General features: G+C 37.0%; 1 protein-coding gene across 1 annotated transcript in view; it reads left to right on the top strand.

The window, feature by feature from the left end:
• MYO5B (myosin VB) overlaps window positions 1-12,459 on the top strand; it is a 575,225-nt gene that overhangs the window by 336,117 nt on the left and 226,649 nt on the right. The window lies entirely within an intron of this gene.

Here is a 12,459-nt window from a genome sequence, read left to right as displayed (position 1 = left end):
AATTGCTTTTGAAATTGAGGATTCTGGTCCTCTTGATACTAATTCTAAACGTTTAGATAAGGTCTTTAAATCTCCTGTGGTTATTCCAGAAGTTTTTCCTGTTCCTAGTGCTATTTCTGAAGTAATTTCCAGAGAATGGGATAAATTGGGTAATTCATTTACTCCTTCTAAACGTTTTAAGCAATTATATCCTGTGCCGTCTGACAGATTAGAATTTTGGGACAAAATCCCTAGAGTTGATGGGGCTATTTCTACCCTTGCTAAACGTACTACTATTCCTACGTCAGATGGTACTTCGTTTAAGGATCCTTTAGATAGGAAAATTGAATCCTTTCTAAGAAAAGCTTATCTGTGTTCAGGTAATCTTCTTAGACCTGCTATATCATTGGCTGATGTTGCTGAAGCTTCAACTTTTTGGTTGGAAACTTTAGCGCAACAAGTAACAGATCATGATTCTCATAATATTATTCTTCTTCTTCAACATGCTAATAATTTTATCTGTGATGCCATTTTTGATATTATCAGAGTTGATGTCAGGTTTATGTCTCTAGCTATTTTAGCTAGAAGAGCTTTATGGCTTAAAACTTGGAATGCTGATATGGCTTCTAAATCAACTCTACTTTCCATTTCTTTCCAGGGTAACAAATTATTTGGTTCTCAGTTGGATTCTATTATCTCAACTGTTACTGGTGGGAAAGGAACTTTTTTACCACAGGATAAAAAATCTAAGGGTAAAAACAGGGCTAATAATCGTTTTCGTTCCTTTCGTTTCAACAAAGAACAAAAACCTGATCCTTCATCCTCAGGAGCAGTTTCAGTTTGGAAACCATCTCCAGTCTGGAATAAATCCAAGCCTTCTAGAAAAGCAAAGCCAGCTTCTAAGTCCACATGAAGGTGCGGCCCTCATTCCAGCTCAGCTGGTAGGGGGGCAGGTTACGTTTTTTCAAAGAAATTTAGATCAATTCTGTTCACAATCTTTGGATTCAGAACATTGTTTCAGAAGGGTACAGAATTGGTTTCAAGATGAGACCTCCTGCAAAGAGATTTTTTCTTTCCCGTGTCCCAGTAAATCCAGTGAAAGCTCAAGCATTTCTGAATTGTGTTTCAGATCTAGAGTTGGCTGGAGTAATTATGCCAGTTCCAGTTCTGGAACAGGGGATGGGGTTTTATTCAAATCTCTTCATTGTACCAAAGAAGGAGAATTCCTTCAGACCAGTTCTGGATCTAAAAATATTGAATCGTTATGTAAGGATACCAACGTTCAAAATGGTAACTGTAAGGACTATCTTACCTTTTGTTCAGCAAGGGCATTATATGTCCACAATAGATTTACAGGATGCATATCTGCATATTCCGATTCATCCAGATCATTATCAGTTCCTGAGATTCTCTTTTCTGGACAAGCATTACCAGTTTGTGGCTCTGCCGTTTGGCCTAGCTACAGCTCCAAGAATTTTTACAAAGGTTCTCGGTGCCCTTCTGTCTGTAATCAGAGAACAGGGTATTGTGGTATTTCCTTATTTGGACGATATCTTGGTACTTGCTCAGTCTTTACATTTAGCAGAATCTCATACGAATCGACTTGTGTTGTTTCTTCAAGATCATGGTTGGAGGATCAATTCACCAAAAAGTTCATTGATTCCTCAGACAAGGGTAACCTTTTTGGGTTTCCAGATAGATTCAGTGTCCATGACTCTGTCTTTGACAGACAAGAGACGTCTAAAATTGATTTCAGCTTGTCGAAACCTTCAGTCACAATCATTCCCTTCGGTAGCCTTATGCATTGAAATTCTAGGTCTTATGACTGCTGCATCGGACGCGATCCCCTTTGCTCGTTTTCACATGCGACCTCTTCAGCTCTGTATGCTGAATCAATGGTGCAGGGATTACACAAAGATATCTCAATTAATATCTTTAAAACCGATTGTATGACACTCTCTAACGTGGTGGACAGATCACCATCGTTTAATTCAGGGGGCTTCTTTTGTGCTTCCGACCTGGACTGTAATTTCAACAGATGCAAGTCTCACAGGTTGGGGAGCTGTGTGGGGATCTCTGACGGCACAAGGAGTTTGGGAATCTCAGGAGGTGAGATTACCGATCAATATTTTGGAACTCCGTGCAATTTTCAGAGCTCTTCAGTCTTGGCCTCTTCTGAAGAGGGAATCGTTCATTTGTTTTCAGACAGACAATGTCACAACTGTGGCATACATCAATCATCAAGGAGGGACTCACAGTCCTCTGGCTATGAAAGAAGTATCTCGAATTTTGGTTTGGGCGGAATCCAGCTCCTGTCTAATCTCTGCGGTTCATATCCCAGGTATAGACAATTGGGAAGCGGATTATCTCAGTCGCCAAACGTTGCATCCGGGCGAATGGTCTCTTCACCCAGAGGTATTTCTTCAGATTGTTCAAATGTGGGAACTTCCAGAAATAGATCTGATGGCGTCTCATCTAAACAAGAAACTTCCCAGGTATCTGTCCAGATCCCGGGATCCTCAGGCGGAGGCAGTGGATGCATTATCACTTCCTTGGAAGTATCATCCTGCCTATATCTTTCCGCCTCTAGTTCTTCTTCCAAGAGTAATCTCCAAGATTCTGAAGGAATGCTCGTTTGTTCTGCTGGTAGCTCCGGCATGGCCTCACAGGTTTTGGTATGCGGATCTTGTCCGGATGGCCTCTTGTCATCCGTGGACTCTTCCGCTAAGACCAGACCTTCTGTCGCAAGGTCCTTTTTTCCATCATGATCTCAAATCCTTAAATTTAAAGGTATGGAGATTGAACGCTTGATTCTTGGTCAAAGAGGTTTCTCTGACTCTGTGATTAATACTATGTTACAGGCTCGTAAATCTGTATCCAGAGAGATATATTATAGAGTCTGGAAGACTTATATTTCTTGGTGTCTTTCTCATCATTTTTCTTGGCATTCTTTTAGAATTCCGAGAATTTTACAGTTTCTTCAGGATGGTTTAGATAAAGGTTTATCCGCAAGTTCTTTGAAAGGACAAATCTCTGCTCTTCCTGTTCTTTTTCACAGAAAGATTGCTAATCTTCCTGATATTCATTGTTTTGTACAAGCTTTGGTTCGTATAAAACCTGTCATTAAATCAATTTCTCCTCCTTGGAGTTTGAATTTGGTTCTGAGGGCTCTTCAAGCTCCTCCGTTTGAACCTATGCATTCATTGGACATTAAATTACTTTCTTGGAAAGTTTTGTTCCTTTTGGCGATCTCTTCTGCCAGAAGAGTCTCTGAATTATCTGCTCTTTCTTGTGAGTCTCCTTTTCTGATTTTTCATCAGGATAAGGCGGTGTTGCGAACTTCTTTTGAATTTTTACCTAAAGTTGTGAATTCCAACAACATTAGTAGAGAAATTGTGGTTCCTTCATTATGTCCTAATCCTAAGAATTCTAAGGAGAAATCGTTGCATTCTTTGGATGTTGTTAGAGCTTTGAAATATTATGTTGAAGCTACTAAGTCTTTCCGAAAGACTTCTAGTCTATTTGTCATCTTTTCCGGTTCTAGAAAAGGCCAGAAAGCTTCTGCCATTTCTTTGGCATCTTGGTTGAAATCTTTAATTCATCATGCCTATGTCGAGTCGGGTAAAACTCCGCCTCAAAGGATTACAGCTCATTCTGCTAGGTCAGTTTCTACTTCCTGGGCGTTTAGGAATGAAGCTTCGATTGATCAGATTTGCAAAGCAGCAACTTGGTCCTCTTTGCATACTTTTACTAAATTCTACCATTTTGATGTATTTTCTTCTTCTGAAGCAGTTTTTGGTAGAAAAGTACTTCAGGCAGCGGTTTCAGTTTGAATCTTCTGTTTATGTTTTTCATTAAACTTTATTTTGGGTGTGGATTATTTTCAGCAGGAATTGGCTGTCTTTATTTTATCCCTCCCTCTCTAGTGACTCTTGCGTGGAAAGATCCACATCTTGGGTAATCATTATCCCATACGTCACTAGCTCATGGACTCTTGCTAATTACATGAAAGAAAACATAATTTATGTAAGAACTTACCTGATAAATTCATTTCTTTCATATTAGCAAGAGTCCATGAGGCCCGCCCTTTTTTGTGGTGGTTATGATTTTTTTGTATAAAGCACAATTATTCCAATTCCTTATTTTATATGCTTTCGCACTTTTTTCTTATCACCCCACTTCTTGGCTATTCGTTAAACTGAATTGTGGGTGTGGTGAGGGGTGTATTTATAGGCATTTTGAGGTTTGGGAAACTTTGCCCCTCCTGGTAGGAATGTATATCCCATACGTCACTAGCTCATGGACTCTTGCTAATATGAAAGAAATGAATTTATCAGGTAAGTTCTTACATAAATTATGTTATGTAGAATAAGCTAAAAAGTTCAGAGCCTGGGGAAAAGTTCCAGGGGCCAGTGGCTCCATAGCTCCTGGGTTTGTCGAGCCCTGTAGTATACATAACTAGGTAGCATGCAGGTGTTTGAAGCGATACATTCCAGGGAACACTGCTGCCATCTAGTGCTTTTGCAAATGTATAACATTTTTGCAAAACTACTGCCATATAGTGCTGCAGACACGTGCACACTCCTGAGCTTACCTACCTGCTTTTCAATAAAGGATACAAAAGTACAAAGTAAAAGATAATAGCAATAAATGGGATTTTTTTTAATATTGTTTGCTGTGTCTGAATTATGAAAGAAAATGTTTGGGTTTCATGTCCATTTCGGCCCTTGTCCTAGTTTTTCTTGTTTTCAAAAAAATTATCTTTATTTCATTTTTTTTAAATGGTTATGCAAACACCAAAAATATGTGCTAATTAGAACATACGTTTTTTGCATTATTTATCCTAATTAACTAGAGGTTTAACTATTGAAAAGGGGTTATATACATAGGTAAAGTCCAGCTCGGGAACATTAAGTGTTGCAGCCCCAAACAGAAAACTACTTGAGATTGGCTGGTAGATGTGATTGTTTCTCTTGATTGACACAATGATGGATTCCTGCTCAGTTGCTGCAATGCTCGTGGCTCCTGAGCAGGGCTTTACCGATGTGTTTAACCAATTTGCAGAGGGGGTTAATTGTATAGGGTTGATCACCATCTTGAGCTTATTTTTCCAGTGATCACAATCCCATAATGCTTCTGCCATTTATACCCCTCACACTGAAAATGATTACCTCCCGAAGACAACACAAAATCCCAATATGCCTCACTATTTACCTGATTTTGGAATCCAAAAACCAAATGGCCAGGATTAACGACAAACAAAATGGTGATTTAGGGGGTTTAGCGATTGCATCACAGGGTCTGTTTGTTTTTACTAATAGGTGACGTACAATAAACCCATTGTGATTTAAAGCCATAGAGGTATGTGTGTGTGTCTGTAAGGCACATCATTGTCAGTGTAAAAGTGCTCATTATTATTATTAACATTAATTGATTAAGCAGGTAGCGTTTGTATCTTTTTGGTGATGTTGCTTCCTAACACCCAATATGGCGGAAAGGGGCGGTGTAATGCCCATAGTCAAAATAAATGTTAAATTCTTAAATTTTGGGGGGTGGAATTTTATAAGTGAGACTTTATATTGTGATCAGGCAAACAGGACAGGCACGTGTTAAAAGGATAGAAAACGTAACTGTGCATGGCTGCATTTCAATTTTAAATAGAAGCATTGTTTTTGCAATATACTTACATGTGGCATACGCAGATATGCTGTGAGTACCTTGTGCACCAGTATTCAAACACCACACCTTCTCAGAGAGACAGCAGTATCTTGACTGGCACAAATTACGTTTTCAATGACATAATATACACTTCCAGCTAAGTAGGCATAGTGTTTGTATCCTGATCCCTTAGTCACACAGAGCATATGTGCGTATTCCGCTGAAAAAGTAATAACTTTTACTGAAAGCATTTTTACTAATGGAAATATATTGCAAAAATGCTTCTATTTAAAATTTAAATGCACCCATGCACATTTCATTTTTCACCAAACCAATATTGACAAATGGGAGAAGCTGAAAATGAAAATAGCTGATTGCGATAGCCCCTCTGCAGCTGTTAACATGCTGATAATTATCAACGACAGGTTATGATTATGATCAACCCCATAATTAGCTAAGATTAGTAATGGAACTACTGCATACGCTAATGAATGGATTCTTTCCATCAGAATGTCCCTGTAAAACATTTATGGCTAGATTATAAGTGGAGCACTAATTTATCGTGCGCCCGCAAAAAGGAAATTTGCCAGTTTGCGAGCGTGCGATAAATAACCAGCCAATAGGCAGTATTTTGTGGGTAAAGTTGGCTGCTGTGGGGTGTTTAAAAAAAAAAAAAAAAAGGACACTGAAAATTGCCTTTACATTACGGTCTATGGGAACTGTGTGTTTCCTGTAAATATATGTATATACACATATTAACACATAAATATATATGTATATAAGCATATACATATATATTTATATTTGCTGTGCTACTTATCCCCTTCACTGCGCTTAGGTTCTGATGCTATCAGAGACCCCCATTGGAGCATATGGAAGTGCGCTCTCGTGAGCGCAATGCTTCTTAGCAATGCAAACGCAATCTTGCGTTCGCCTTGCACTTAACTTGTAATACCAACGCCCATTAGCGTGCACTGGTATTACTCAGTGGAGAGCTAATATTGCTTGTTCGCAAGCGATATTTATCGCTCCACTTGTAATCTGGCGCTTAAACATTTTTTGCAACACTTTTCTCAATTCTCTCTTCCAAGCAATGTATGCTATGTTTTTGTTTAGGTTTTATACCATGTAATATTTTTTGTAGCCTATTTTTTAATAGTTTAAATTTTTTTTATTAAATAGGAATTAATATATTTGCTAATCGTGGATGCAAATAAATATTTGTATTACAATACTGAGCACTGCCTGATTTGTTTTTAGTAATAGTGTGTAATAGAAAATAATATATATATACGCTGTGTCTGAGTTTCCTTTTGTTTTGTTAATATAAATAAACAAAATAGATAAATGAACATTCGTCAGATAATTTAATGTTCTATAAGCAACTTGTATGATGCACGAGAATATCACAATACCGTGCCAGATACTTGATCATTGATCATTGACTTCATGTATTGAAAAATTAATTCAATGCCTTTTCCAATATTTTAAATGAATCATAAATAACTATATTATAGGATTAGATGTACTGAACTTGCTGTGTTATGTTTTCATCTCAATAAATATAAATAGCAATTTTAAAGTGACAATGTGACTTTGTATTATTGAATCTAAAGCACACTTGCTAGTTCATACAAATCAATAAATGCAAATGAATCAGTGTAAATATGTTAGAGTAGAGGTTTCATTTGCCCTTATAAACTATGTTGAGTCAGGTGTGATTTGTGCATTTATGAAGGTTAAACACATATGTAAAGTCATGCATGGGGCACTAGTATTGCAGCTCCCAGGACTGGGTGATGAAGGGTACTTCATACATATGAAAAAAATATTCCATGGACACTTTTCAGCAGAGCCATAGGCCTCTATTTATCAAACTGTCAACCGCAAATACGCTGGAATTCCGCAGTGTATTTGTGGCGAGCCTGATTCGCCTTAGTTATCAAACCCTACAGACCGGCAAAAGTAGAATTTTGTGACGTAACATACTATCCGCCGGACTCAGTCCGACACAGATCGATGCTTACGTCACTACAGATGTTCCGAACGCAAGTTCGGCACAATCTGACTACTTTTAGAAGTTATCAAATTCCTACCAGATACGCTCGCCACTTTTCCGGCCCAGCATACCCGGTTTTCAACCTGCCGCCCTGGAGGCGGCGGATGCCATAGGAATCAATGGGAGTTGGAAAGCAGCGAAAGCTCATGTTCGCTGCTGCCCAATATCCCATTGATTCCTATGGGAAATGTCTACACCTAACACCCTAACATGTACCCCGAGTCTAAACACCCCTAATCTGCCCCCCCTACACCGCCGCAACTAAATAAAGTGTTTAACCCCTAAACCGCCGCTCCCGGAGCCCACCGTCACCTACATTATACTTATTAACCGCCACTCCCAGAGCCCACTGCAACTCTAATAAACTGTTTAACCCCTACACCACCGCCACCTACATTATATTTATTAACCCCTATTCTGCCCCCCCACACCGCTGCCACCTACCTACATTTATTAACCCCTAATCTGCCCCCCAACACTATATTATTTATATTATAAATTTATTAACCCCTAAACCTAAGTCTAACCCTAACACCCACTAACGTAAATATAATTTAAATACCGTATATCTAAATAAAATTACTATCATTAAATAAATTATTCCTATTTAAAACTAAATACTTACCTATAACATAAACCCTAAGATAGCTACAATATAACTAATAGTTACATTGTAGCTAGCTTAGGGTTTATTTTTATTTTACAGGCAACTTTGTATTTATTTTAACTAAGTACAATAGTTATTAAATAGTTATTAACTATTTAATAGCTACCTAGTTAAAATAAGTACAAAATTACCTGTAAAATAAAACCTAACCTAAGTTACAATTACTCCTAACACTACACTATCATTAAATCAATTATAACAGGAATGTCCTGGGAAAAGTCGGAAAGTATCAAAGCGCCAGCGAACCGGCTGGGTTCAGAATGTAAAACCAATTCCTTTACAATATGGGTTAAGACAAATAATTTATTACAGATTAAAAACAATTTCACAAAACATAAATTCTTTGCAATACTTCTGAGATAGCTTGATGATCTAGAACATTCGTATCTAAACTTAATGTTAAGTAATAGACAGAGTGGATTGATTACGAGTCCACACAGTGTTTTACAATGTTTCACAATGGGTAAGAATACAAATCCAAATTTAAAAAACCTCAATATCTGAACCATTCAGTTGTGCTTATTCTGAGATGGCTTTGAGGATTTAGGCATCCGTATCTAAACTTTATGCATATGCGATAAACAGAGTGGATTGATTACAAATCCGTACAATATTTTACAATTATAAAAGTCCAAATGTAAAAACCTGAAATATTCGGTTATACTTCTTAGGAAATCCTTGCAAAATGCTGATTATAAAAATAAAAAATGATATATATAATAAAAAATATTAATAAAACATTCTGGAAACAAATACCTTAAGTATTGTTACTAGCTATAACAATTCTACCGGATAGGTATATATCACAAAGAATATAGAGGTACAGGCTGATCTTGTAGTAGCGCTACCCACTGTAATTGTCAGATCAATCTGCGATAATATTAATTGGAGTTATGACAGGATGTTAAGGATATATGTCACTGTTAGCTTCTAAATATGTCTGTATAATGTTTGTTAGACACTTATACCGGGTCCCTTAGGTTGTATGTGACCAGAGTGGAGCCGATCAGCTGCTCCTGTAAAGGATCAGTGACCGTTTCCGCTAGCGGAAAAAATGAGGATGCGTGTTCTGTTTAAGGTGATTCTGTGACAGGTTAATGTGAATATTCAAATATACATAGAAACTTTATAACACAATAAAAACAATAAACAACTTCAAAATATGCAGTCCATATTCCAAAAAAAAAGTGTAAATAACAAATCAGTGTTTCCGTGATGGGTGCAAAAATATTCCAATGTGTGTTCCAATTTTTAAACCTCAATTGTCACTAGTGACCAACATGATTGCAACCGCCAAAATTTGTGAGCAATAAAAAATAAAAAAATATAAAATATAAAAATTAAAAAGTCAAAAATCGAAAAAATGTAGAAATAAAAATGTGTAACCAAAAACAACTTTTGTTGAAAGTCAGAGTTTATGTGTTTCCCAATGTGGGTGATTCCTGTCTTCTATGTGCTCTATCAGTCTATATAGGATATATAGTTGCCTGCAGTGGAGTATGGGCTTCAGCGTCAATAGACTATTTTCAGCTCCAGCGTCACTCAGGTTATTACTTCCTTCTGCCAAAAGAAATAATAATAGTGCAGATTGTTTTTCTAATAGATAAATGATTGGATTGCTACTCACCAGTCGACGCGTTTCGGTCCAACATAGACCTTTTTCAAGACTGGTTTAATGTTAATCTGAGGGTCTTTAAATACCCTTTCCAATACTACCCGTATGTTGATCCCGGAATTGGTTTCCATAGTGATTCCGGGTCATACGGTTTATACTGTTAATTTGTATTTTCGATCTTATCTGCTTGTATTATATTGCCATAATTTTCAAATTTTATTAGCACTTTATACAATTCTATTATTCTTATGGCTTTAGATGTATTAGTCCGATATTCCCCTGATCTTATTGATTAACATTTTGCTCCCTTCTGATTCGCTCAGACTTTAGAGGTGTGTAGGAGATGTTGAACCTTATTGGTTCATTGTTCTGTATGCGAAGGTAGATGTGTTATGTTTAGCCGATAATCCCCTAATCTTATTGGTTAGTGTTTTGCTCCTTTCTAATTGGCTCAAACTTTGGAGGTGTGTGAGGTGTGTTGAACCTTATTGGTTCATTATTCTGTATGACACGTATGTACATTGTGTTTAGCCTTGTTGGCTCATATTTCTAAAGAAAAATAGTTCATTAGAATATTTGTAGTTTTGTATGTAGGAGTACTATTTATTTATATTCCTGATTCCATTCTCATTGTAACAACAGCTTTCGATTTAGTCTAGTGTTGCGTTACTGCACTTACGCATCTTTTGTTAATATACTCATGTAGTTATATGCTATTCGTGGTGTTCTATTGATTTACACCATTTCAAATGTTATATATATTAATTGTGACATCATCAGTTTGGTGAACTGTGATGTTAACTATCAGTTTGATGTTTCGTATTTCCTCTATATGATTACTATATATTTCTCCTTTTTTATGTCAGGATCGTTAGTACCTGCCTGCCTAATATGTACTGTGTTATTTGAGGACCGGGGGGAGGGATATGTAGCTTACTGTTTTTCTATGTTATTTGGGGACAAAAGGGGAACAGATTTGTAGCTTTCTGATTACTTTTACACAATCGTAATTCTTAATTTATATTACCCTGTGTGATTATTTCTATCACTAATTTAGTCTTTGTAACTTTTGTTCATTGCTATTCTTGAAATTTGGTTTCCATTAAGAACCCATTGCCAGAGTAGATGGCCAAATTAATGGTTTTTTTAACATTCAACATATTTTTTGTGTGAAGTTAAATTCAAGTTTGAGGATTCAATATTGAAATTTGACATATTTTCCGATTTTTCAGGGGATCCAATTTTCTTCTGTTTTCTAAGAATAATATAGGGATATTTGAATACAATGTATATCAGTTTAGGGGTCATTTTAACCTCTTTTTATATTTTGTTATTATTGCAGCCTTAGGTCTAGCTTCCATTCACTTTAATATCTCTTAGACATTAGTGGTTCATAAGGCTTAAGTTAGGCCCTAAATCTCTTGTAATTATTCAGCCTTTTTTATAGGCCATATCTTTCGTACAGGTTTAGGTCAGTATGAGCTAAATTTAGTTTCATACATTATGATATTTTACAATTGTGCTCCCGAATGTATAGGCTTTTGTATATAGAGTGAGAGGAGGACTTCTGTGATGGGAGATTCTTCAGAATCATGCTTCTTTTATAAAAAGGATGAGGGGAGGACTTCTATGCTCCCAACATTGGAGACATTTAAAAACAATAAGTGAGAAATATAACCTTCTTACTTTCTAGTTGGACCAGACTTGTATTTTTGTCCTTTGTAATAGATTTTTTCTCTCAAAGGGGAGAATGCTTTTGTTTCAGTCAGGTCTCCACCAAGGGGAGGATGATGTTTTTCCAATCGGGTCTCCAACAGTGGTTGTATAAACATCGTCCGGCTTCATTGGAGTGTACCCTTAATGTATCTTGCCAGGACTTCTTATATATTAGAGTGTTTCGTTTTGTAGGAAAGAACGGAAATGGCTTTTGTTTCTCTACTCGATATAATACGGCTGCTCCGCCGTTTTCATAGCTTGGAAAGGGCCATTCTTCTTTTTCAGATTATTCCATATTTCTAATTGGGTGAAAGGGGGGGGGTACCATCAACTTCTGTTCTTTTTCTACCGGATTTATAAATTTCTTTGGGGAGGAGGGAGGTGACATTCAACTATAGTTCTTTCAAGAGCAGTGTGTCTTTTCTTATTTTGCTGAGTGGATTTGGGGAGGGAATGGTATTCTCTTCTCGGTTCTCTTAGAGGATGTGTGTCTATTCAGGAGAGGGAATACGTGTGTAGAGAGGAGATGGTGTTCATTTTCGATTCACTCAGGATATATATGTATGTCTCTTCTGTCTTCAGGTGTTATTCAGGAGATGGGACAAGTCTTCCTTATTATTCAACCCCCTTGGGTGTAGACAGTCGAGGGAGAATATCCATTTAGATTCTTCAATCAGCAGTTGCTTTCCATGGTTGCCACCTCTCCAATTTTTTGCCACCTTCTTTATTCCGATATATTTCAATGCCTTAATGTCTCCACAATGC

The sequence above is a fragment of the Bombina bombina genome, chromosome 2, assembly GCF_027579735.1.
Source record: "Bombina bombina isolate aBomBom1 chromosome 2, aBomBom1.pri, whole genome shotgun sequence".
Taxonomy (NCBI): domain Eukaryota; kingdom Metazoa; phylum Chordata; class Amphibia; order Anura; family Bombinatoridae; genus Bombina; species Bombina bombina.
This window is presented reverse-complemented; position numbering and strand designations above follow the sequence as displayed.